Here is a 27,939-nt window from a genome sequence, read left to right on the forward strand (position 1 = left end):
AGAAGCATTTGCCCAAAGACTCATGTCTAGTTTGAGAAAAAATTAAGACTAAAACCAAAATAACCCTTCACGAAAACAACTAACCAAGCCCAAGTAAACAGATAATAAGGAAGTATTTTCTTGCCTATCATATGCCATATTCTCTAATCTTTAGAACAAACCTCAATGCCAAGTGTTACCATATCCTCAGATCTGAGACTCATCTTTGTTTAAAAAAAAAAAAAAAAAAAAACTTTGCATGTTCTGAAGTTGGGATGCATCTTACAATTGCTGAGTACATTTAATACAGTGTCTATTTTTCTGCACTGTTCATTAGTCAATGGTGATTCTAGAGAACATTGAAGTCCAGGAGTCAAGAGAACACAGATTATTTCTTTTACATACAGAGGAAAACTGAGGTTCACGGCGCCATAAGTTCACATGCTAGTATGTGACATACATGAGGACAAAAAGCACATCCATCTGACACTGAAGCTCTGAGTTGTTTCACTTCCCTCCACACGCCTGGAAGTTTTAGTCGGTAATAGAGCCCATGTCACTGTATAGGACAGGTTTGCCCAGAACCCATCCCCCTCTGCCCTCTTCCCAAGAATGTTTCTTTGAGAAACAACCCTTTCCTCATCATGTAGCAGCCATGTAGTGTGGATGACATAAGTCAAGGAATACAATTTCGTTCATTTTATCACGGTGTTTACTGAAGAAATGAGCAAAAGCCAATTGAAAAAGGTGGGTTTCCCCTGGACCCAGTGACAGGCTCAGGTTGGAACAATCAGACTAAAGATCAAGAACTTTGTTAGGTAAGTGTGGGGAGCAATCGCCTTCTCCCACCCCCGAATATGAATGAGGAAGCACATAGCCCTGATTATTGCTGGCAGACGTACCGCCAGCATGAGGGAGACCAGTCTGACAGTAAAGCAGACACGTGACAAAAGGCAGAGACAATCACAGGGAAACTGATGCAAATCCTGTATTAAACCATGTCTGAAGCCTGACCTGGCTCCGGTGTTGACAGTGATATGACTGTCAATAAATTTCCTTTCTTATTTAAGCCAGTTCGAGTTGAATTTTCTGTTATCTGCAACCACTAAAAGAACCGTACTTCGTACATCACCCAGAGTCCAACAGAAAGCCCAGCTGACATCAGACTAGCATCCCATTCCTACCAATATACTGTCTTTAAGATGCCTACTGCTCAACAAAGCCTTATGGCCCATCTAAGTCCAACCCCACACATGGAACTACACTATCCAACATTGTTTCAATAAGCAGATGTGCCAGAAAAACATCAGTTTACATTCTAGCATGGAGCCTATGATTTTAAATAAATTTAATAATTGTGACAAATCTCATGCAAATCTTCAGTAATGATTCCATTTATATAACTGAAAGCCAAAGAAGGTATTGCACTTTCACACACCTCTTATCATTGTTCTATCATAAGGTCGAACTACTTTTTAAATTTCCCAACAACAGTAAACAGGGTTAGCTATGGATAAGGTATTATACTTTTCTGACCCCCTCACGTAGTCTTTTGACTTACTCAGTGCCCTCCCCCACCGCCCATCCCTGGGTTATCCCCTGCCCAGTGGTCCTCAAGAGCTCCACCGAGGTTCACTGATTGCACACATCCCCCCACTACGTCTAACTCTTCATCCTCTATTAAAACAGAATGATTTTATGTTCCACTTGTTTCAAACGTTGCCTTCAATGTTGCAAGGTGCCAAAAACTTTACATCAGGGCTTCCCTGGTGGCGCAGTGGTTGAGAGTCTGCCTGCCGATGCAGGGAACACGGGTTCGTGCCCCGATCCGGGAAGATCCCACATGCCGCGGAGCAGCTGGGCCCGTGAGCCATGGCCGCTGAGCCTGCACGTCCGGAGCCTGTGCTCCGCAAACGGGAGGGGCCGCAACAGTGAGAGGCCCGCGTACCGCAAAAAAAAAAAAAAAAAAAAAAAAAAAAATTTACAGAATGTATTAAAAGTTAGGTAGTCAGTGGGATAGTAAATTCAAAAAAATGCTTAAAACGTGAATGTTAAGCCATGCCATTTAAACTTAGGGTTAATGAATTACAAAAGAGAGTTCCAAAATAATAAAGTTGTTTGGAAATGGTTACTACGTTCAATTGCATCTTGGCAATTTGAAGAGCTCACTCTAAAAATCTGGGAATCAAAAGAGCTTATAAAAGACCTAAGAAAGGAAGAAAGGAAAAAAAAGATGATGTGCCTGGTTTTCTATTAATATGCGATTTTTTAAAATTCTGCCACATTTTTTAAGCTCTGGTAATAACGGCACGTGTGTAGGGGAAACTGTGCTGTTTTTACAAGTCTTTACTTTCTGGTTAACAGTGTTCGAAATGCTGAAGTCATACTCATATTATATTTAAATACATGGGCAGTAATTTGGCCTGGTTTCCTGTTGTGGTTTTATACATCCAGGACAATCAATTACAAAATACAATAAAAAATCTGATAAGAGGGCAAGAAACCACCTTTCATGACAACGTCTAGGCCACATATGATTTGTTTCCTGAAACTGAGGTCCTAAGTGCCAATTCTGTTTCTGACCTTGTATTCATTTGAGGTTTTATGTCTGTACTTGCAGTGAGTTGCCCAGCCTTGGTCTTGGTCTCTTCTGTGGCATGTCATTATCTCTTTCTTGTTTCTCTTCTGTTGTTTCAGTCTATGATTTGCTAGGGCTTATTCTTTTAAACCAGTCAGTTGTTATCTGACAGATAGCTTTTTTCCTAAGTATTTTCTCTCCACAATGCTACTTCCCACCAACCGGGGAATGTGTCACCTGAAACACACGGGCATGTTTTCTCCTCTGATATGGAAAATAAGAATAGGTACAGCCCGATCCACTAAATCAAATTCAGAAAAATATCTTTACCTAAAAAAGAAAAGTATGAAAATGTTCTGTAAATTACCAGTAGGTTTTCTAAATTAGTAAATGGAGAGACTGTTTCTAAGTACAGTGAAATTACACCCAATTTGTCCACAATGGCAGGGAATGGGACACTCCTGTTTTAATGATCTGCTTTTTATTTATATATATTTATACATGTATAAAATTGTTATAAATACTAAATGGGTTAAAAGTTTTATATTAATAGGACTATTTTTTAAAACATAATTTCAAAACAGGACTGAACATCAGTTGATCTGTCCCTGTGATCATGAAGTCATTCAAGTATCCTGAATTCTCTCAGGTAATTATTATGAACATGAATAGTCCTTACACTAAAATATGCAGTGTATTATTTTAATTGGGGCTTTCTGCTTTTTGAGATCTGAACAAATAGGAGTTGACTGAAATATAATCCAGACCTTATCACTTTCTATCCAGATGATATTGCAACAGCTTCCTAATCAATTTACCCAACTTCAGTCTTTCTCTTCACTCTGACTTACCTTCTTTAAATACTTTTATCATGTTATCTTCTAAGTCCAAAACTTCCAGTGGTTCCCCAGTTTATAACAGGCCCTATCTACTTTGTTTAGTTTTCAAGACCTTCCAAGATTGAGTCCCCAGCTTCCCAGCCTTAATTCCTGATCCACCCCAAATCATAGTTTAGTTTATCATATCATAGGTATATGTTTTCTAATATTACTCGCTGTGATTTCATGTAAACTAAATAAACTCCAAACCAGCTTCCTTCTATCTACATTATTAGTTCTCAAAAACAAGACGTCACACATTTATTCCCTTCAGGGCACCAAATACATTAATGAATGGCAAAAAAAGAAGGGAAAACTACTTTCCTTCATGGAATAGATGCTAGACACAGTTCTAGGCCTTTGCAGGCCCATGAAATATTCAAACATATAAAGCATCCAGCACAGTTCTGTGCACAGTAAGGGCTCAATACACGTTTATTATTATTACTTTGTTATTTAATCCTTCCAACAAACTTTAAGGAAACACAGATGAGGGAAGCGCAGGTCTAAAAGAGTACGTGACTGTCCACACCAGAAGGAACAGTGGAATATCACACCAGATGGCTTTCCCCATCAAGCGACAGACACAACTCAAAGGAGTTTAAATAAAAAGGGACTTTACTACTTCAAGTAACAAAGAGTTCAGAAGTGTGATGACTCCAGGACTGGTTAATTGTGGGGCTCAGTGATGCCACCCAAGATGAGGTACTGCCATCTTTCTACTCTGCCTTTCTCAGTGGGTTAGCTTAGTTCTCAGGCTACATCCTCCCATAAATCAAATATACCCATAAATATACCCAACCCAAGCTCCAGACACAGTAACATTCAAAAAAACACGGACTTCTCAGCAGTGAAAAAGCCTTCCCCAGAAATTCCCCAGCAGCCTTCCACTACTGTTTCATTGGCCAATGCCGTAAAGAACTGCAAGGAAAATGGGGTCAATCTTGATTGTCGTAAGCCCCAAAGTAGCCAACACTCTCAGGGGTGAGGACTGAGCAAACTTCCTCTAAGTGTGTGGAGAAGGGGAAATACATGAACAAAATCAGGGCTCTGTTAAGAAAGAGGTAGAAAAGAAGAGTGAATTGGTGATGGGGAGAAAAATCAGCAGGACGTGCTGTGGCTAGGTTGCCTCAAAATAGCAAATATTAAGTTAATATTAATTGACCTATTGAACACGTCGATATCGATGGTTATTACAATGAAAGAGAGAGGAAAAAAGAGGGGGAGAGAAGGAAAGGGGGGAGAAGGAAAGGGGAAAGGAGAGATGGAAGGAGGGAAGGTGGAGGGGAGGGGGCCAAAAATGAGGGAAACAAGGCAAGAGACAAGGAAGGGAAAGCCCAACTGAAGGTTCATTTGGGGTCGTGTTCACTGTTGCGTGTGCCGCTCCCACAGGCTATGAAAGCAGTTTCTGAACACTCAGAGCCCTGCAGGAGGGTCTGCATATACTACACGGGCTTTTATGGCTAAAAGTGATCTGAATCCCAATAGGGAGCCGATGGTAGCCACGTTCAAGAGAGCAGACCATCAGCAGCTAATGAGGCTGTCAGGTCTGGGAGCTAACCAAGGCACAGACACATGGAAACGATTCAGCAGGAGGACGTAACTCACCAAACAAGGCTTCCCTAAGAGCACAGCTGCAAATGAGGAGGAAACTGAACTAGTTTCTTTCGGAAGAGAAAAAGAGAAAGTTATCTTTTGCACCTAGAGAGAAAAGATGATTTCCTTAGAGAAGGATAGCAAATAGGGAATGGGAGCTGCTTGATTTAATTAATTAATTGAATTAATTAGTTTTTTGCAGTGTGCTAAAAATCCAAGCCGTAAGAGAAGCAAAAAAGGTTAATTTAGACAGTAATTCTCGCTGAATTTGGGCCAATTTTAAAAATTAGAGCTTACACAGTTGTGTAGGCTTGTGATTCAAGGGTTATCAAAGGCGGACATGAAATCCAAGAACAATCTGAGCCTTTTCCATAGAAGACACTGCCCACATGTTGAACTGGGCCTTCCTCTTTCTAAACATCATTCTGGATTTTTAGAACATGTATAACCTGACTTGTATCGTAAAAGCAGAAATGTGTCTGTGATGCTATCTTCTGCGTTTAGGGTCAAATGTGGGGACCCAGGAAACTGAAGGCCAGGGCACCATCTAAAGGCACCACATAGGAGAGAGTGGCATAGACATATATACACTATCAAACGTAAAACCGATAGCTGGTGGGAAGCAGCCACATGGCACAGGGAGATCAGCTTGGTGCTTTGTGACCACCGAGATGGGTGGGATAGGGAGGGTGGGAGGGAGATGCAAGAGGGAGGAGATGCGGGCATATATGTATACACATAGCTGATTCACTTTGATATAAAGCAGAAACTAACACACCACTGTAAAGCAATTATACTCCAATAAAGATGTTTAAAAATAAATAAATAAATAAAGGCACTACATAGGACATGGATCACAGCGGGGGCAGGGGGAGGGACGGGTCTCTTGGACAGAAATCCCACTTATTAGCTGCACCACACTATATGCTTCCTAACCCCTCTGTTTCCATCCTTTCATCTGTAAAACTGAGATAATAATACTAACTAACCTTTAGGATTTAGAGAATTATATAAGATTTAAAACCCATAGTGTCTGACGCACAGTGCCCACTGTTAGGTATTATTGCATTAATAATTATAAATCAGTCATGAGCTCCCAAGACAATAAGGTTTTCTTCTGAGAATGTTGATTCCTCTCTTCAGAGAGAGGTATAATGAAAGAGTAATAAGCTCTTCCCAGCCCCTGGGTGTTAAATAGGTCAAGATGGCCAATTCCCAACCCTTCTAATAAAATGACAGGACAGCTGAGAGACTCGGAGGTCATCAGACAAAAGTGGGTCTGTAGATGAACACTGCGTTATCTGCTCCTGGGGGACCTGTAGGCATCACAGCATCCTGGACAGTGTTCAGTGGAAGCACAGATGATCAGATTTACTTGGTGTCTTCATGCTCCCTTGCAGCTGCAAATGGCTTCAAACCCAACTGACAGTTGAACACCCCAGGCAATTTGCATCTCTAGAGAGCAATTTATGGTTAAGTTTCTGCTGAAGATTTTTAAGACAATAACTAATGCATCCATCAAGGAAAAGCTCTTTTAAAGAAGTTGCTCACCACTTCTAGCATTTCATTAAAGCAGTAAGCTCATGTTTTCATTACTTGCCAAGCCATCTTTTTCGATTTGAAGAAGGAACCTAGTACACTAAGTTTCCTATGGTTCTGGAAAACAGATCTCCTCAAGAAGACACAATGCTGTAGACGAAACATGGCCATCCTTCCTGGTGTGATCTGAATTCAGGCACCAGGCCATTCAGTGATACCCCCAAATGCATGCCCACAAGTACCACCTCTGCCCCAGTGGGGAAAGCCCAGGACCTAAGTAAATTGAGTTTCTAGGCAGAAACCTAGGAAACCCACAGGTCCTGAAGATGAATAGTTATGCACCAAGAATATCACAGGATGACTAAGTAATGTTAGCAATTATGGGTTTGGGAAACATGGCAACATCTAATGACTGACTGTGTCTACACAGGGCTAATGTATTGAATCAGTGCTACCACTTAAAGTTTGTAAATTTGAGGCAAATTTTTCAGTTAACTCCATTCACTGCCCATAGAAAATTTTAATTCACATTTTAATCCTCCATCTCTAATCATTAACTAGTCCATGAACTAGTATTTTCATTAAAGCCTTTAGTAAAATGTGTCCTAGTCAGCTCAGGCTGCCATAACAAAGTCCCATGGACTGGGAGGGGCTCAAACAATAAATATTTATTTCTCATGGTTCTAGAGGCTGACGTCTGAGATCAGGGAGCCAGTGTCAGTCAGGTTCTGGCGAGAGCTCTCTTCTTGACTTGTGGAAGGCCACCTTCTTGCTGTGTCTTCACACAGAAGGGAGAGAATGAGACATCTCCCCCTTCTTATGAGGCTGCTAATCCCCTCACCAGGGCCTCACTGCCACGACCTAATCTAACCCTAATTATCTCCCCAAAGCCCATCTCCTAATACCACCAAATTGGGGGTTAGAGCTTCAACATATGAATTTGGGGGGGGACGCATTCAGTCCATAATGAATGTATCTGTCAACCTTAGCCTAAAAAACAAAAATAACTTTTGAGTCACATTTTTGAATGCTCCCACCCCTGCTTTTGTGTCCAGATATTTGCATGTAAATGTTACTAAACAATCCCAGAGGGGGAGGGAAAGAATCTTAATCACATTCAATGTGTTTGTTTTTATTAGGCAATGAAGGCATGAATATGAATATGTGTTTCCTACCACTATTTTAGAAGGTAATCAGGATTTTCTTTCTATGTGCAGTTTCCTACTTCTGCTACACTTATCTTGCTGGGAATCACATAATAAATTTTTGTTGAAGTAAAACCTAAATAGAGAAAATTATACCCGTCGTAAGTACAGAGATTAATGGATTTTCACAAACCAAACCCACTCACGGAACCAGAGCACAGATCAATGAAATAAAATAGCAGCACAAAAGGACCCACTCCACACCTCCACCCTTCCAGCTCCCACACTCTTTCTCACTCTTCCTCTCAAGAGTACCTTGTATCCCCAAGTCCAACACCACTAATTAATTTTGCCAATTTTTGCATTTGATTAAAAGGTATCCTATAATATTTACCTTTTGGTACCCTCAATATTACATTTCTGAGATACAGTAACGTGGTCGTGTGCTGCAATAGTTGTTCATTGTCAGCGCTGAAGGTTTCATTGTATGAATGTATTAAAAATGATTGATCCATTTTAGTGTTCATAGGCATCTGGGTAATTTCCAGTTTGAACAGTGCTGCTAGAAACATTATAATGCCTGGCTTTTGGTGAACACACATACACACTTCTCTTAAGTACACAATTATAAGGAAAATCACTGGTCACAGGGTATGCATATGTTCAGCTGTAGGAGAGGGTGCCAGACAGTTTTCCAGTGTGATTAGAGCAATTTACAACAGTGTATGATGATTCTTCCCCATCCTTGCTAAGACTTGGTATATTCTTTCTTCCCCATTCTACCGAATGTGGAGTATTATCTCCATGCCGTTTTAATCTGCACTTTCCTAATGACTAATGAAGTTGTGTGCCCTTTCATGTATTTGTTGGCCATTTGGTTATCCTCTTTTTTTTTTTTTTTTTTTTACAGTGGTTGAAGATTTTTGCCCATTTTTCTCTTGAGCTTACAGCATTTTTCTTATTGATTTCTAGGAGTATTTTATATATTCTCAGTAAGAATCCTTTGTCAGTTATATGTGTTACAAACACCTCCTCCTACTCTGTGGCTTCCCCCCTGCAACACTCTTTTAAAAGTGTCTTTTGTTGAAAGTAAGTGTTAAATTTTAATGTAGTCCAATTTATTTTTTCTTCGTAAGTCCTTTTTTTTGCATGCTAGTTAAGAATGTTTGCTAATGACAAGATCGTGAAGATATTTACCGATGTCTTCTTCTTACAGCTCTCTTGTTTTACCTTTCACATTTAGATTCACAATCTATCTGGAATTGATTTTCATGTCTGGTTAAAATACTGTTTCATGTGGATATTGGGATGATGTAGCACCGTTTGTTGAGAAGACCATCCTTTCCCTCACCACACACCAGTGCCATCTTTTCATAAATCAAATCCACCTTCTTCGGGGTCTGTTTCTAAATTTTCTACTCTGCTACATTCATTTACGTATCTTTAACAATACTATACTATCCTAATTACTATAGCTTTACAATGTCTCAATACCTGGTCAATACTCCAGCTCCATTCTTCTTTTAAAGATTGCCTTGTCTATTCTTGTGCTCTGAATTTTCAGACAATTGTAAAATTAGCTTATTAAGTGTTCACACAAACACACACAAGTCCTATAGGGATTTTTACTATGATGGCATAATTTATAGATCAATTCGTGGAGAACTGACACATTTACGATACTTAGTCTTACAATCTACGAATACAGCATTTCTTGCAATCTGCCTAAATCTTCTTTAGTTTTTCTCATGTTTTGTAGCTTCATTTTCAATAGTTTTGTTTCTAGGTATTTGAATTATTTGTGTTAACTGTAAACGATATCTCTTTAAAAAACCTTTTCATTTGTCATTTTTTTTTACTGACATGGAAGTAGAATTAATTTTATGTTATTAATCTAATTTCTACCAATTTTGCTAAATCCATCTGTTATTCCCATGACTTTATAGATTCTTTCAAACTTTCTATACATGCCACTGCATCACCTGTGAATAATGAAGATTTTATTTCTTTACCTCTAAACTTCTGAACTTCAAGAAAGCAGAATCATGATCTTATTGGATTCCTTCCCCAGCCAGCAGAGGGGGATCTCATAATACCTGCCCGGTAGGGTTTCATCACTGTGATGGCTAAGTGAATGCTATGTGTCTTCCACTCTCTTCCTTCCAAATGGGAGTGTTTAGTATGGGAGTCTGTCTCTGCTCTACCACCAGATGGGGGTGAGGGAGATCGACAGCTTGGTTGTGCGTTCATAGGTGGCCGGACTGGAAGGAGGAACATGTGGACCTGAAGGAGCTGAACACTTCTCCAAGAGACTCTCAGCTCTGATCTCCATGCAGTAATTAGACAGGCTTCCTAGGAGTTCTTTCCCTTGGGGAGAGGGTGTGTGTAACACTGGTGATTGTTCCATATTCCTCAATATTCTCTTCTTTATTGGCCACTGACCTCGCCCTGCTTTTCTCTCATCTCTGAACCACTCTTCTCAGCAGCAGCCCTTCCTCTGCCCCCCTTCATAAGGCAGCTCTTCCCAAGGTTTTAACATTAAATCTCCTCTACTTGGGTCCTTCAGTCCCTGCTGTGTTGATCTTACCCTATATTAGCTAAATATTTCATTTATTAAATGTCTAGCTTTAACTTTTTTTCATTGATTTCCAAATTCTACTTGCTGGAGAGATCCCCCTTGAAGGTCAACCAGAATTTCAAAAGCAACCTATTCAATATAAAAAAATCATCACTCCTCAACAAAGCTGTTCCTGTTCTTGTATTCCATGCTTTCTAAATGGTGGTACTGTTATCTCTCTCTCTCTCTCTCTCTCTCTCTCATTCTTTCTATTTCCTATATTCAGTCAATAGCCATTGATGCAATCCAAAGCTGAACCCCAGGAGTCCTAAAGTAGGGGAGGAGAAACATGCCTACCCCTGTCCACAGTAAATGTTTGTCACACTGCTATCCCTTGCCTTTTAATTCTACCCTTAACCCTCACCAAATTCTCGATAACGCTCTATGTTGCCCTATACGATTTCTTGGACCATCAGGCATTCTGGCACATAATGAAAGCTCTCTGTGTCTTTGAGGTCACAGAACTCCTAAGTGATGGACATTGGAGACTTTCACTAACTTTCTGGCATTTTTCCAATTCTGAGACTTTCCTTCCTCTATTACATTTCAGTGGAATATTCTAATGAAAACTCTTTTTTTCCCCACGTTTCTGCCTATATTATACTCTCCACAAGACTGTCTCATCTCCTGTAGAACGAGACACCCATCAGGTGCTCTAATGTTTCATTAACTGACTCACAGTTGTGGTCCCCTCCCCAGCGGAACAGGCAAAAAACCCTGAACCACTTAAGCATGACTTTCATCCTCTCCCCGTCCCATTTCAGAAGTCCTCCTACTTCTTCCAGCATGGGGAGGCTTTGGAGGCTGAAGGAAAACCTGATTTCCAGCCTAAAACTTCATCAAAAGCTTCTTTGGCTTTCCGGGTTTACAAACTCATAAAGTGCTCACAGTGCGTCTCATTAAAGGCCTGGCCTGTCTCAGCCCAGACAGCGTCATAAAAAAAAAAAAAAAAAAAAAAACATAAATCAAACACCCTCCAACCCAAGAACAACAGAAAGCAAGGGAACTGATCTTTCTTTACTGCGTCTCTTCTTTTTCTTTTCTTTTTTTTAAAATTTCTTTCTTTTATTTATTTACTTTTGGCGGCTTTGGTTCTGCGTTGCGGTGCACAGGCTTCTCACTGCGGTGGCTTCTCTCGTGGAGCAAGGGCTCTAGGCACGCGGGTTCCTTCTCTCCTTTTGTCTCCCTCTCTCTCTGCTCCCCTGTCATCGCTAAGTCCCTTCAGCTCTCCGTCTAGCTTTTGTTCTTTAAACCTCTGAGCACCCTCTGCTGCTTCCTCTTTTTCCACACTGTGCTGCTTTCATCTGTCCCTTTTCAGAGATCGCCGCGTCTGACGTTTGAACTGCACCAGTTGCCCACCTTCTCTAAGACGCATATTTCATGCCCTACTGCCTGATGAAGATATTTTCTACCTCAGTGCAACCCACCTTCTGCCTTGTGTTTCTGTTTTTTCAATGTGTTTTTTTTATGTGGTAAAAGTCACATAATATAAAACATACTATTTTAACCATCTTTAACTGTACAGTTCAGCGGCACTAAGTGCATTCACATTGTTGTGCAACTCTCACCATCATGCATCTCCCCAATTTTTCACCTTCCTAAACTGAAACTCTGTCCCCATAAAACACTAACTCCCACTTCCCCCTCCCCACTGCCCCCCACCCCCGGTCCCTGGCATTGACCAACGTACATTCTGACTCTATGAATTTGACTATTCTAGGTACCTCGTATGAGTGGAATCAACCAGTATTTGTCTGTCATACAGAGTGAAATAAGTCAAAAAGAGAAAAACAAATATCATATATTAACACACATATGTGGAATCTGGAAAAATGGTACAAATGAACCTATGTGCAAAGCAGAAATGGAGACACAGACATAGAGAACAAACATAAGGATACGGGGGGCGGGGGGGGCGGGCGTGGATGGATTGGGAGATTGGGATTGACATATATACACTACTATGTACAAAATAGATAACTAATGAGAAACTACTGTATAGCACAGGGGAATAAAAAATAAAGACGGTACAGTCTGTTTGCAGGACATATATTAAGTTAACCTTAAAAATGCATTCCAATCTACATTAGGTGCAGAAAAATACTGCCTTGTGCTTTCCTTGTCCCATGTTTCAAGCTTGCTCAAAACCACTTCCACCCTCTGCTTCCAGACTGTAAACCATTTGAAAGCAGAGCTGACTGAAGGCTAAAGCTTCCACATGATCAAATAGATCGTTTTAGGGATTCCACAACATTTTTTAATAAAATGTAACTTTTTGAATATAAACTATTATAAAAGCACTTTATGCAAAGAGCAGCATAGACTTGGAATTCAGTGCCTTAAATAAGTACGATTGTATTTCACGTATCTGAAAATATTTACAGCCAGAGAAGCTATGAACTGGATTTTTTTTCTTTCAATTGTTTATTCCGTTTTATTCCCCATAAATCGGTATTCTAATATAGTTACTGTGACTACTCACAGGGTTGGTAGGAGGTACAGTTAATTAACACTTGCTGAAAGGTTTAAAGGTCTCAGCTAAAGATATTTTACGGTTCTAGATCCCTTTATTTTATTCTGTAATAGCAGAGTGGTCCAGTTTGTCTGTTTGCACTGAAAAATGAAAGGACGTGAAGAATAGAAGTACATAAAAGACACTACAAATCCTGCAAACCTTGGTCGCATTTAGTCATTAGATCTTAAAGACAGTCATTTTAATATGTATTTTGGAACTGTGTTTAAAGCAGGAATGACTTCTGAGTTACGGAACAATCTCCTTGAATACATATGTGGACCTTAGGTATACCAGGTATAGGCTCAGACACTGGCACAAAAGTCAACTACTTTTCTCTCACGAAGATTTTTGAAACCTTACTAAATAAAAGGAGCAGCTTCTCACTGGAACTATTTAATGGTTCATTTAATTTTAAATATGCACAAAATATGCTGTTTATCAAAATAAATGAGGTGAATCAGATGCTTCTTTTCTAACATTATAAAACCTGTAAATTACCTAATAGAGTTTAAATACATACCTTAACCTATACCTGGTATACCTAAGGTCCACATATGTATAATTACAAATGCCTTTATTAAAATCAGGCCAAGATATAAATAATATAACAGACCATTTATAAATACTTGTATAAATATAGAGCAAAATCATTTTTATGGTATAAAAATACAAATAGAGAGATTTCCCCTAGTCAAAATAAATTTTAACATAACCTCTCATTTTGTAAATCAACAGACAGATGGAGAGATTGCTGTCAATATAAATATCTACTTAATAGACACATACACAAACTCACGATATATACTTGTACGGTAGCTTCCTGATCAAATATGACATTTTGAAGATGCATATTTTTATATTTCTTGATGAGAGCCAGAAAAATTGAAGCAGAATGAATCTTCAAAACAATACAACTTACGTCAGACAAAAAAAATAACAAATTCAGTCAAAGCAAAAAATTTATGTCTCACATGGCACACCAGGGATACCATGAATCAGAAACAATTCTTTTAGCTGTATGCTTCTAAGAAACATGGATTTTAAATAATATTTGAACAGCAACAACCTATACATTAATATTTAACATTAGGTTACTGCTAGAAAATATTAGCTGAGTATGTGATAGCCAATGTTAAAGGCTTAGCTGTGTCTTCTAAAAGCCACTCACGGAGGAGGCTGTCTGATCTGGGCCTGCAGCTGCCGCAACTCCCACCGCCAGCACAGGCTCCCTTTTGGTTACTGTCTCCTTCAGGTGTTCAGCCCAGTCCCTACGAAGATTGGTTCTCACTAGGGATAAGAGATGAAGTGCTGAAACAGAAGCACCAGAAACACCTGCCTTCCTCCACTCCTGTTCCTCTCCTAGTTAGAGCCACACCGACGCAATCAAGCTGGTATCTTCTCTTTCCTGATTGCTGTTCACAAATGAATAAAGCAAGGATACCCTTCGCCTCTCAACAGCCTTTATCTTCATGACACACTCAGAAGCTAGTCTGAACCAAAATCTGTTTTCCTCTCTCAAAAGACTCTTACCAAATTCTCTATGTCTTCAAGATGCCATTGAAAGAGTGTTTCTAGCTTTTACCCATGGAAGTCTTCCCAAAACTTTACAAAGCTACTTCCCGCCTTTATTGACTGCTGACTCAGAGAGGGTCCTCTATCCTGCCACTCTCAATGTGCATTACACAGAAGTTTGGTTCCATGGGACAGTCATAGGTGCCAGATGGAAAAATCTTGACTACGGGAATTCTCAGAGTTTTTAGCCTGTTAACGTCCATCGTGATTCTTCAAGAAAGGGTAAAGGTAATTAGCGTTTCCCAGCCTGACTGTAGGAATGAAGCTCTCATTTCAGAGAGAAACTCACAGAAATAGTGATTCATGAAACATCCTCGGGAAACACTGTTTCAAGCAATTATTTTAAAACCAAATCTACTGATGTGTCTGCCTCCCTGCTGCTGTATTTCTCTTCCACACTCAGCTGGAACATAATCCACAAAGGCAGACTTAACGCTACCCTTAGCTCTGGATACTGAGAGGTCTAAAATGAGTCAACATCCACTCATCTTTGTCAGAATGTCTTCCTGACATTTCTGAGGGCTCCCATCCTGGTCACTGGGTCTCTGCCAGGCTCCTGAGCCAACATCCAGCTTTAAGGATGGTTTCCCATCATGATGTCTCATACCCAGCTCCAGAGAACTGCTCTTTACAGAAATGGGTTTATGAGTTGCTTTTACTTTCTTCCCAACTCTGTGCCTTGGCCAAGAGACTGACTCTGAATCCTAGCTCTGAGGCTGGAATCCTACCTACTGTCAAACACAAACCCGGACCTCCACACATTATATATTCCACGTTTGCTGCATATACCTGGTACTGACTTCTGTCTGTCCAGTCACATATTCTGTATTACCCCCTCCCCATGGTCCTTGGAGCTCAGGCTCCACCCACATGTCTGGATTCTCAGTTCCAAAAGCGAAGTTCTCACTGCCCTGGGTCCCTGACCCCAGGTCTCCCTAATCAGATCCATCCTACACCCTTCTAAGCCCCACACCACTGCCGTGGTGCTAAAGGGACAGGTTTGAAAATCAGCAAACATAAAAAGTACACAGCGATTTCTAACTTTACTTATTCCACTCAGTGGAATATTTTAATTTAAAAATTACACAGGAAAAAACTAGCCTCACGAATTATAACAACATTAAATACACCATACTGGAAGTAACCATCTAAATAATTTTGCTCAAAACCTTTCTCTACAGTAAAGAAAATGTCTAAATTCTTTTCTTCTTTACAGCTTTATTGAAGTATAATTAATATACAAAAAAACTGCACATATTTAATGTATACAATTTTCTGAGTCTGGACAAATGTATACATGTGTGATCACTACAGTAGTCTCAGAATTAAACAGGTTATCAGTTTGGAAATGTAAAAGACTAGCATCTCAAACAACCACCTACATATTCCCCTCAAAGTGTGGGAATTTTGAGACAGTTGTTATATTTTCTTCCAATGATTCTCACCCATTGGTTCTACATAAAAATAGTATTTTTTTTAACACTGTAAAGAACCACCTGAGAAAACTGCCTCATATTCAATTAGAGAATGAGATTTGAATTTAAAACCTCTGAAATATTTTAAAATATTTACAGTCTATTTTAAACTCTCCTCGATCTGGGATAAAACTATCCAACAAGCACCATTCAGCACAAATTGCTTCCTCACAGAGATACTGAATAATCAGAAATGATTAGAAGAGAATGCCTAGCTTAGCTTATCTTTCCCAAACTAAAACTAGCCATCATGGCCACTTAATTTTAGACCAGGACCATAGCCACATGTAGTTGATTGACATGGGGGACTTGCCCTTAACCCTCGCATAGACGTCCAGCTGCCAGTACCTGCACCTCTATTCCCGCAAGCTTTTCTCCTCAGATCCTCAGAAAGCTGCCAACAGACACCAAAGAATGCACCTCCAGAAGCAGCCCTCAATGACTCTGAAGAATTGGTGTCAAAATACCCACTCCCTCACCTCACAGGCAGGGTAATTCTGGTGCATACGTTGTGTTCCATTTTACAAACTTTTCTCCGGGGACTGAACTCCAGTTACAGACTATGCTGGCTTCATCAAGCTCTGTTTTATAACTGACTGTCCTTGCTTCCCGGTTTCTCTTCCCCACTTCGCTCTTTCACTTCCCCACTTAGCTCTGAAAATTTTCCCATGAACTTTGGCTTGAGGTAAAATGGATTCTACCTGTTGTCTAGTTCTTCCACCTTCTACCTAATTTATGATGACCTTACACTCGTCTGGGACTGGTTTGCCTCAGAAGGTCCTAATTGATGCCTATAATCCTGGTGTATTTATTAACAGCACTCCTCTTCATTCTCAAGTGTCCTGGTTTTACTGATAAATTATATCGTCACACTGCACGGTCCTATTACTCTGCCAACCGTCTCAGCTGTCAACCTTATGGACAGACATTAAAGTTTACACCTCGCTCTGCGCATCAGCATAGTCTTCTCTATTGTGACTTCTTGCCCAAATTTCTCTGCTTCCTCCATCCTGGTTCTTACCTTGGTACCTGACAACTCAGGACACATGTCCTGGTATAGCAGACTGCAATTATTAACTGCCTTAGTTGGGAATCACTATTTTCTAGTTTTTTGTACTGAGTAGAATTGACTTCTTATTAATATTTCAAGGATAAAAGAAAACTTTTCTGTCGAGTTGCATACTTTCACCATAACCCACATGCTGGGAGCATTAAGGCAACCTGGGATGCTAATGGTAGACCAGGAGGGAAAAGAGACTAATCCAACCCTATGCGGGTTCAGGCTATTTAAAAGGGGTGAGTATCATAGGAGTCACAAGATCTAAAGTAAGGTGACAAATGCAGGTTCTACTTGAGCAGGAGAAAAATAATAGTATTTATTTTGAAAATTTGTAAGATGCTCTCATTAGTAAAAGCCTCTTGTATTTTTTTTTAATTTCTGAAAACAATCGGTATGATGGAATAGCAATGATTTTATAGAGGAAATAACAGTTGACCTGGCCGTTGGCTAATGAGTAGCAGTTCTATTTTTCTGGTGCAAAATATGAGGAAAAACATTCACATTCACAGCCACGAAGATGAGAGCGCATGTGGCAGCATGAAAAGTGGGTAAAAATCTGTTTAACTGGAACACAGGTATTACTGAAGAGAACAGCGAGAAATATTTTATACCAGTGCACCTAATTATGTTTGACTAAGGATGCTTCAGATCTACTTTTCCTGATTGCGTTCTTTAATATAATTGGGAAGATGTAATTTTGTTAAACCTGTCTTGTTACCAATTTTAGCTTTTGATTCAAATAAATACAGACAAAAACTTAACAATATGACCCTTGGGTCTCTTATTAAGAGGATTCTTAGGAGACAGATATCAAAATATGTTTTACTAACAATGCTCCAAAAAATCAGTTATGGAAACAAATGAAATCTAAATGTACTTTTCCACACATTTATTGAGAACCATGAAGAACCAGAAATTTACAAGCAGTTTTTATTCCATGAAAGATGTTGGCCTGAAATATGTTGGCCTGAAATATTAATACTTATTCTTAAATCATTTGTGATTTTTCCCTCATTTCTCCTAACACAAATGAGCGTAATATTTTACTGTGCCTTTTTATTTAAAAATTCAAAGCTTCCAAATTGCAGAAATAGTTGAAGCAGATTTCTGAGACTCAGGACATCTTTTAAAAGTTGCCCAGTAATGTAAAAGAAATTCAGAAAGAAGACCTGACAGGGTTGGTTGAAAGGAATAAAAAACTCTGTATAATGTTCAATCTCTAAATCCAATTCCCAAATGCACTCTACTTGATCATTTTCAGTGAATCCTCCTAAAAAGCACCAAACCACCAGCATCTCACCAGCATAATTTAGGCAATTCAGTGCGTGTGCGTGCGTGCACACACACACACAGAGTCACACACACAAATATATATGCTACTTCTAAGTCTAGCCACAAACTCTCTACCCACAATCCTTCTCTCTTCCATCTTCTAACAGCCAGATGTGGACCATCCAGTGAAGTCCTTGAAATCCTACAGTATTACAAAGACTCTAGAAGGAGAAAGCCTGGATCCTTTAATGACTGTGTGGCACACAATCTCCAACCCAAACCTGATGCACTGACTAAAAATTAAACCTCTGTTTAGTGAAACCAGTATTATCTACCTAACACAAAAGTTCTCCTTTAAATTTTAATAGATAAAATTAAATTGTCCTCCAAGGGGACTGAGTCCATTTACACACCCAAGGAGAATATACTGGAGAACTATTTCACAAGTTTAATAATTTGAATAATCTTTTAACCTTCACCAATGTTGTGGGTAAAATGGTATTGTTTTGTAACAGCGATTTGTATTTCTTATAAATAAGGATGACCACCTTTGTGTAAGCTGTATTGATTTATCCTTTTTTTATTTATGTGCTATGCCCATTTTCTACAATGTTGCTAGTTTTTCTTATAGATTTGTAAATGGTCATGGCATAGTAAAACAAACACTATATGTTGCATATGAGGCACTTTTCCCAGTTTGTCCTTTGATACTTTCTTTATGGTAGAAAAATTTATAATTTGTATTGATGCACCTATCAATCTTTTCTCCCATGGCTTAACCACTTTGTACCATGCATAAAAAGCTTCTCCCCTCATGAGTTATTTATTTTAATTTCCTATGTTTTCTTTCAGATCTTTTGTTCCAGTTACCTGATGCTACATAATAAATCACCCCAAAACGTAATAGCTTAAAACCACCCCCATCATTTTATTATCGTCTCTCATGGTTCTAGAGATTGGCCTCGTCTGATGAATCTCACCCAGGACCTCTCATATGGCTGCAGTCAGACGGTGCCAGGAACCAGACTCATCTCAAAAGCTTCTGCACTCACACATCTGACAGTGGAGTCTACCTGCTGGATGAGACTTCTCCATGTCAGCTTGGAGGGAGAGTTCCCAAAAAGCAAGGGTCTCAAAAGAGAGACAGGATGAGCTGCCAGTTTCTTAAGGTCATATGCTATGGGTCAAGCGATCACAGAGCCCAGATGCAAGGAGAAGAATACTGACTACATCTTCTGATGGGAGGAGTGTAAAAGAATATTGGGGGCATGTGTTAAAACTGCCATAACTTCTGTGAATGAACTTTAATATCATCAGTTTGATGGCAATGTAATTTGCATACAGTTCACCCGTATACAATTGGATGAATTTTGACAATTGCATACAGTTGAATAACCACAACAATCAAGATATAAAATATTTCTATTACCCCCCAAAGTTCCCTTTTTGCATTCACTCTCCTCCTCCCAACCCCAGCTCCAATCACTGACCTACTTTCATTGTCTTTACTCTGCCTTTTCTAGATTTTCATATAAATGAAATAGTACAGCAGGTACTCACCACTGTGCCTGTTTTATCTCACTTAGCTCGCACAGTGCTTTTGAGATTCATCCATGTTGCTGTGTGGTCAGCAGACTGTTCCTTTTCGCATTGGGAAGTACTGCATTGTATGGATAGACCATAACTAGTTCATCCATCCACCTGTTGTTAGACGTTTGTGTGGTTTTCTGTTTGGACTATCAGGAATAAGCTTCAATGAACATGTGTGCACAATCCCTAGTGCAGACATAAGTATCTACCCAAGATGCATAAAAACCTAAGATTTGGATTCTTTAGTCAAATGTAAATGTATGTTTAACTTCGTAAGGAAACATATGTCTTCATTTTTATTATTTAAATAACTGACCCCTCAGAAATTATTTTTAGTTTAAGGAAAGCGTGTCTATCATGTGTTTCCAGATAGCTAGTCAGTGTTCTGAATACTATTTACGGAATAATGATTTCCTTGACTTTCAGCACACCTGTAATATATACTACATCCCCAGGGGTATCTGGGTCTACTTCTGACTTTCCCTTCTGTTCCACTAGTGGGCGCTGATGGAGGGACTGAGGCTGCTGCTAACTCATGCTGCTTGGAGCATTTTGCATGTGTTAACTCACTTAATCGCCACACTAATTCTTTGAGATAAACGCTACCGTAATACCCAGATGAAAAAGTAGGACAAAACCCAGAAACACAAAATCATTTCCCTAACATCCCACATCCAATAAGGGGCAAAGGCAGGACATGCACCTAGGCCACCTCCCTCCCGAGCTCACACGTCCAAGCACCGGACTGACTGCCCTGCAGCAGTGCTCAGGCAAGGACTTCACTCTGCACCCTCCTAATACCGCACCGAACCTGCGTGAAGAACTGTCCTATCACACGCTTATATTCTCATATGAACAATGTAATTAGCTTGGCTAGTTTCTCCCCCCGCAAAAAAAAAAAAAAATCCCTTTGGTATTTTGATTGGTATAAAAATATAAATTAGTTCAGGGAGAATTGACCCCTTGATAGTATGTTATGTATGTTTACATTTCTATCCATTTCTAAATTCCTTTTAAGACTAGAATTTTTTTTCTCAGTGTCACTGATATGCTTGATATACTTTCCTCATGTCAGACACATCTGGATGTGAAAAGTGTGGTATCCTTGTTCTCCTCAAGGAGAATGAATGAATAATACTCTCAGGGGAACTGCAATTCAAAGACCATTATCAGGAATGTCACAGACAAAGCTGGGAAGCAGGCGAAGTTCTCAGCATGCCCACACATACACACTTTTCTCAGTCTCTCTCCACTTTGTAGCATACCTTATCTGAGGATCCTGACCTCCCCAGATGCTCCCAGTATTATATTTTTCTGTACTACCCTATGCTATTCTCCTTCCACTGACACTCCTCCAAATCTCATCCCTTTCTCCTCTATAAAGTGTATGAGGTGAGAGCTAGCTTATTTCCCAAACTCATCCCATGTTAATATGCTGTGAAGAGAAGTCCAGAACAGGAGCCGACGTAGCCCTTCAAGGCTCAGGAAATGCAAATATGTTTACATGGAGTCTTTCTCATGGCAACGCTCCTGCTTTGTAATCTCATCAAGCTATGAGAATTTCAAATCATCCAACTGGGGAGGCAGGGAGGAAGTATCTATAGGTGGACAGGGCTAGGCCACGCCCTCATATTCATCTACACCAGCTTCACCAAGAGACAGGTTCAGTCCAAACCTCTTCATACTAAATTTGTATTCTCATTTCTAAATTTAGGCAAGAAATATAGCCTTACTCTCAGTAAACCAGATAATCATTAAATCCCCCAGAACATCTATTCACTACCTCTTTCATACAGAAAGATTACAAATTTCAGAGTGAAACACATATTGAGTCGTAAGACAGGGAAAGGAAATTCTCAATCATCTCTGAATTAAAAAAACAAGCAAGTAAACAGAAGTCCTCCTGGGAAGTCATTATCTATATGTGCTACCCTGTGCACATGTATATGACACTCTGATCCACCATGAGGGAAAGGTGGCTACTCAGTTTTCGAATTTGGTTTGTCCTTCTTGTGGAAAACCATTTCTCCTGGGGAATCCTCTGAGATTAAGGACCTGCATTGGGACTTAGGGATGCCTGCAGTCTGTCAGAACAGTTTCCTCCTGGGTCAAAGCCTCAACATGAAATAACAGCACTTTAGAAATGAAGCATAGTATATTACAGGTCATATAATCTGACTACTTATTAAAACCCAATTATTTTCTGAGGCAATGATGAGGAAACTGAGGTTCAGAGAGGCAAAATGACTTCCCAAACACGACACAGCAACTTAACAGCAGAGCTAACATTGATCTGGTTGCCTTGACCCCCGGTCACTGCTTCTGTCTGCTGCTCAGACAGCCCTCAACCAACACTGCATTTTGTCTGGATCAAAGACAGTATATACAACAAGATGGTGTCTCTCTCCTAAAACCAATTCTTTATGTGCCAAAAAGATATACTACTGTTTGATTAAAACAAGATTGACAAGTGCGTCCTTATATGAAAGCACTTAGTCGTACTATGCTTTACTTATATCAAGGTGTGTCCAGGGACTTCAAGGTCAAAAAGGTAACCTTCAATAAAGCTTCAGTTATGCTAAATGAATACATTCCAGAGATCTGTAGTAAAACATAGAGCACAGAGTTAACAATACAGCATTGCATACTTCACCTTTGTTAAAAGGGTAAAATTCATGTTAAGTATTCTTGTAACAAAACGGGGGGGGGACAAGGAAACTTTGGGCGATGTTGCACGTGTCTATTACGGTGATTGTGGTGATAGTATCACAGGTGTTTGCACATGTCCAAACTCATCAAATCATATACATTAAATATGTGCAATTCATGGCATGTAAATTGTACCTCAATAAAGCTGTTAAAATAATACTAATACAGTGTGCATCCGCCATCCTAATTCAACCTATGAAAAATAATATTTGGGGATGGGGGACAGTCCACAGCAACTTGCATGCTCTTTTTTTGGATCCCATTAAGCTGAGAGGGGACAAGAAGAGACAATTCCTAGGTTGACTGAAGGAAGAAGAAAGAGGGACTCACCAAAAGCAAAGGAACCACATCTACTATTTCCTTCCTGATTGCAGATCCCAGGGGGCAAGAGACTGAAATGGACTTGGACCCACCATCATGCCAATTGTCAATGTTTAAAAGGAGCTAAATGAATTCACCAAATATACAATCATTATTACACTTGATATATTTAAAGTCATTTAAAAACTGGAAAGGAGAAACTACGGTTCGGGCAGCTAACATGGAGCCAGGTGGCCACTGTGGGTGTGGTTTCAGACTATTTCCTACATCACTGAGATCCTGAACTTTCTCAACTGTATCAAGTTCAAGGATAACACCAGCTTTGGAAACAATATCTGCTAGCAGCTGCTAGCTGCAACCTCCTAGTTTCGAAGTCCCTCGAGCCCAGCTTCACAACTATGTAATCATTTTGCACCTCAATCAATCCTTGCGTAACAAGCACCCTTTCTTCTTGTCAGCTCCAATCCTAATTCTTGACAATTTATGTAACCTTGCAGGTTTTGCCTTTTATAAGCTTCCCCCATTTTACGGTCCAGCGGAGCACACTTCAAGTGCTTCTTGGATCTGTCTCCCCTGAGCTACAGTCCCAACAAACCCCAGATAAATTCTTCTTTATGTCAACCAGGTCTCTGTTTCTGAAATTGTAGTTAACATGCAAAGTTGTGTAAATGTAACTGTGGAAATGTGTAAGTTTTACCGAAAACACTCACACACACAAAAGAAATCTTTTTTGGATAAAGACAAAGATTTCTTCCCCCGCCCCCTCAGCTGCACCTTGTGGCATGTGGGATCTTAGTTCCCCAACGAGGGATCAAACCTGTGCCCCCGGCGTTAAAAGCGCAGAGTCTTCACCACTGGACCACCAGGGAAGTCCCCAAGACAAAGATTTCAATAATAATGCAGCCCTGGGAAAAGCTGTATTTTGACAGATTATTTATGTACCACCATTTTGTTTTTAAGATAGTCTGATCTTTGCACATTAGAAAAACACTTAATAATCCTCACGGTATCCTGATGGCATGATTCAGACTTTGCAAATGGTGGATAGCATGTTGAATCCGAGGTCAGATAGGTACCTACGGAACCACACCACTCACCAAGGAAACTGTCCTTTTAATACAGCTTATATACCAGTGTTTTAAAAACGAAACAAAATAAATTCTTGATATTGTCCCTTGCCCTGCTCCTCCACCATCTCTGATGCCTCGGAAAATGCCAATTCCTTCAACTCGGGGCTCAGGCCAGAAACCTTGGCAAGATCCCGGACTCCGCTTTCTGTCACACCCCATTTATCTAATCCATCAGAAATTCTAGAAGACTTGCACCTTAAAAATACATTCAGAACTCTCACTTCCCACCACTGCCTCTGCCACTTTCCAACAAGTCACATACGGTAGTCGGGGAGGGGAGGGCTCTGGACTGTTGTAACTACCTCCTGACTGGATCCCCTACGTCCATAATCGCCCCTGTGGTCCTTCTCCACGCAGCAGCTGGAGTCCCGTGCTCAAACTAAGTCTATCAGCTCGCTCCTCAACTTCAAACGCTCTCATGGTTTCTTTCCCACTCAGAGAAAATTCTGGATTCTTTACAGTAGCCGACAAGAACCTCATCACCGACCACCATGTTAGTCATTCTTCCAATCACGCACTGGCTTCCTACTGTTCCTCTGACACACCCAACCCACGACCCACCTCAGGACATTTGCACTTGCTGTTCCCCTAACTGTAATGCTCTTTACAAAGACACCTGCTTGGCCTGTTCCCTCCTCTCTTCAGGTCTCTGCTTTTTCTGAACAACTTGTATAAAATAGTGCACGCCCACTGTAATTCTTCTATCAGCCTACCATGATTTATGCTTCTTTATAACATGTATTACCCCTCAATAGATTACATATTCATATGTTTGTATGGCCAGTCTCCCTTCTCCAGTAATGCAGAAGTTCCACAAAAGTAAATACTTTATCCTTAGACAGAAAAAGAATGGCTGGAACTTAACAGACATTTAATATTTGTCAAATGACAATGTATGAGAGTTTCTCTATCCGTCCTACATATACACTGGATGTCAAACCATACCTATGTCTTCCACTTCTTATTTATGACATGTAACCTAACATGCATCACTTCATCTGATAGGAATGACATTCTATTTTTACTGTTTTATGAGTTGGACTTCAGAGATTCATTCCAGAATTAGACAGTGTTACTAAATTTGAATCCACTTCCTTGTCACGGATGCCAGGGTTCAGTACAGATATTTGACCTCATAAATATAACCCTATCAAAGCATGCACCCCACAGCGGCCGAGGCAATGTGTTCTTCGATTATGTGTCCCAGATCCCCTGTTCTTGTTGGTGACGATTTATAATAAGCATTAATATTAGTATTAACCTCAGTCACTTTTTTCCTGTAATGAGTCAGATAATAAACATTTCAGGCTCTGAGGGCCTGAGGGTCTCTGACACACCTGACGGACGCTGCCGTCACAGGAAGGAGGCAGCCAGAGACAACTGGCCCATGAATGGGCATGGCTAGAACTGGTCTGTGGCTGCCACCTGCCAAACTCTGATCTAAACTGTTTATTTAAAAACTGATAAATGTGGACTTCCCTGGTGGTGCAGTGGTTAAGAATCCGCCTGCCAACACAGGGGACACGGGTTCGAGTCCTGGTCCGGGAAGATCCCACATGCCGTGGAGCAACTAAGCCCATGTGCCACAACTACTGAGCCTGCGCTCTAGAGCCCACGAGCCACAACTACTGAAACCTGCACACCTGGAGCCCGTGCTCTGCAACAAGAGAAGCCACCGCAATGAGAAACCCACGCATCGAAACGAAGGGTAGCCCCCGCTAGCCGCAACCAGAGAAAGCCTGCGCACAGCAACAGAGACCCAACAAAGCCATAAATAAATAAATAAATCATCTTTCTAGATAATACTTGAGTAAAAATTCAACACCTATGTTCTGATCACATAAAAAAATTTTTTTTTAATTGGTCAGTGTGGTTCCTGGGGTTTGAGAAGGGTATAGAGGTGGGCAGAGCACAGAGGATTTTTAGGGATTCTCTCATGCGTTTACGATAACTTTTCTAGAACTAATCACCTGGGAGGTGCCCCATGAACCAACTTAGTTACCTTACAGAGTCATCTATGATAAATATGACACTAAAATGATATCCCTGAGTGTCACCTCCTACCAACAGTCAGGAAAAAAAAAAAGGAAAACAAAACAGGGTAGTGTTAGTCATTCTAGGCAGATGTGACTGGTTAACTTTTTTTAAATTAATGACTATGGGTTACAAAATGGATGTCAAAGGTGTTAGATTTCAGCAAAACATTTGATATGGTACCTCCTGAAACCTCAATTTAAAACTTCACTCAAATTGACTTTGAAAGGATGACTCCTGCAAGGACTGGGCATGAGTGATCATTAACAGACAGCCACGTAATGAGGAAGGAATCTAGTGTCGCGCCCAGGGACTGGTGTGCAGCCAGGTCTCAGCATTTCATTAATGACCTGGAAAAGAGGGTAAACAGAGCTTTTTCATTACACTTGCATATGAGGACCTGAGCAAGAAGAGTGCAAACCAATGAACAGCAGAATAAATACAGAGAGATTGTATTAAGATAGTTTTGGAGACGCCACTGTGGATTAATACAAGTTAAACTTCCTTGAGATCATGTCATTCAATGAGATGAGCGTAAAAATAGGGAAAAGAAATGTAAATGGAGTTCATTAAAAGATAATTCTATTTCAAGAGAGAAATAATTGTGCCCTGAATAGAAAAACATCTGAAAAAGAGATGTTTCAAGACAGCATCTGCGTCACCGACTAAGGAGATACAGGGGAGTCTAAGGCACAAGAACACCTCACAATTCCCTCATCGGGGACAAAATAATTTGCTACAATTATATAGCAGACAAGTAAAAATTTTATCACTGTATTTTTAAACGATAGCGAAGTGCTCATTTGGTTAATTCTCACATGGCACATATACTGTATAAAACTCTTAGTCCATTGTCTTGTTTCTTTGGGGGTTTCTTATTATTCATTTTTGTCTACTACTATAAGAAAATCCATTGGATACTTTCTATGCTATCTCCCAGTTCTCATCAGTCAAATGCAAATAGCTGGATGAGAATTGCCTGCATTACTGGATGTAAATTAAAAGTACCCCTATGAAGTCACTGCTCGAATTATCTGATAACTACTCTTGTATTAATTTTGTGGCTGAATACATTAAACAACTGCAAATTCACTTTCTCGATAACATGATAATTATTTTAGACGTTGTTCAGGTACTGCCACTACACACGCAGGGCTTCATTTAACAGTTAAAGCCTATTAAAAAGCCAAAACTTTATCGCTGGTAAATAACCTTCCTTCTTAAATGAGGAGTGATTTCACCACACACTGAAATTATAGCTACCGTCATGAAAACAGAGAACATCCATTCGAATGACATGGGAACCTTTATTTTCATGCAAAATTGTACCCGAAAAAGAACCCCTAAAGATGTAAAACAAATGAGACTTCCTTTCTCTGATCTAGCATGTTGAGAACTTGGAAGTTGTCAGTTCCATCCTCACAAGACAAAAAAAAACAACTCTGAAAATCAACAGCTCTTCTTAGATCTATGAGAGAACCGAGGTCACAGGGCAAACTGCTGCCCCCAACACTGGAACAACAGACACAGACAGAGAACCCCAGCTCACTGGGAACAGGAGGCCAGGATCAGAAGCCCACAGCTGGAGCCAATATCTGTGGGAACACTTTAAACTATGGTGGATGGTTGCTCGAGGCTCAGTGGAGACTAGCTGGAGACTAGCATTTTGAGGAGACGCTGTGAGGGGTCCGCACAGTTTCATGAGGTTCTCACTGGGAAAACCAGAGAAAAATCCCCTCTTGCTCCCCAAAGAGGAAGGAGGAAAATTACCATTGTGAAATATACTCAGAGCAATCTATTCTCCTTAGCAAGCCTGTCCTCGTGGGAAGCTTTTTGTACCAGAACCTGACTGAGCTTGGGGAAGGAAAATATCCAACTCCAGCTTCCTTCTAGCCTCCCACAGGAGAGAAAGAAAATCTGTATCTCAAG

Source organism: Mesoplodon bidens (genome assembly GCF_964165515.1).
Source record: "Mesoplodon bidens genome assembly, chromosome: 2".
Classification (NCBI taxonomy): Eukaryota; Metazoa; Chordata; class Mammalia; order Artiodactyla; family Ziphiidae; genus Mesoplodon; species Mesoplodon bidens.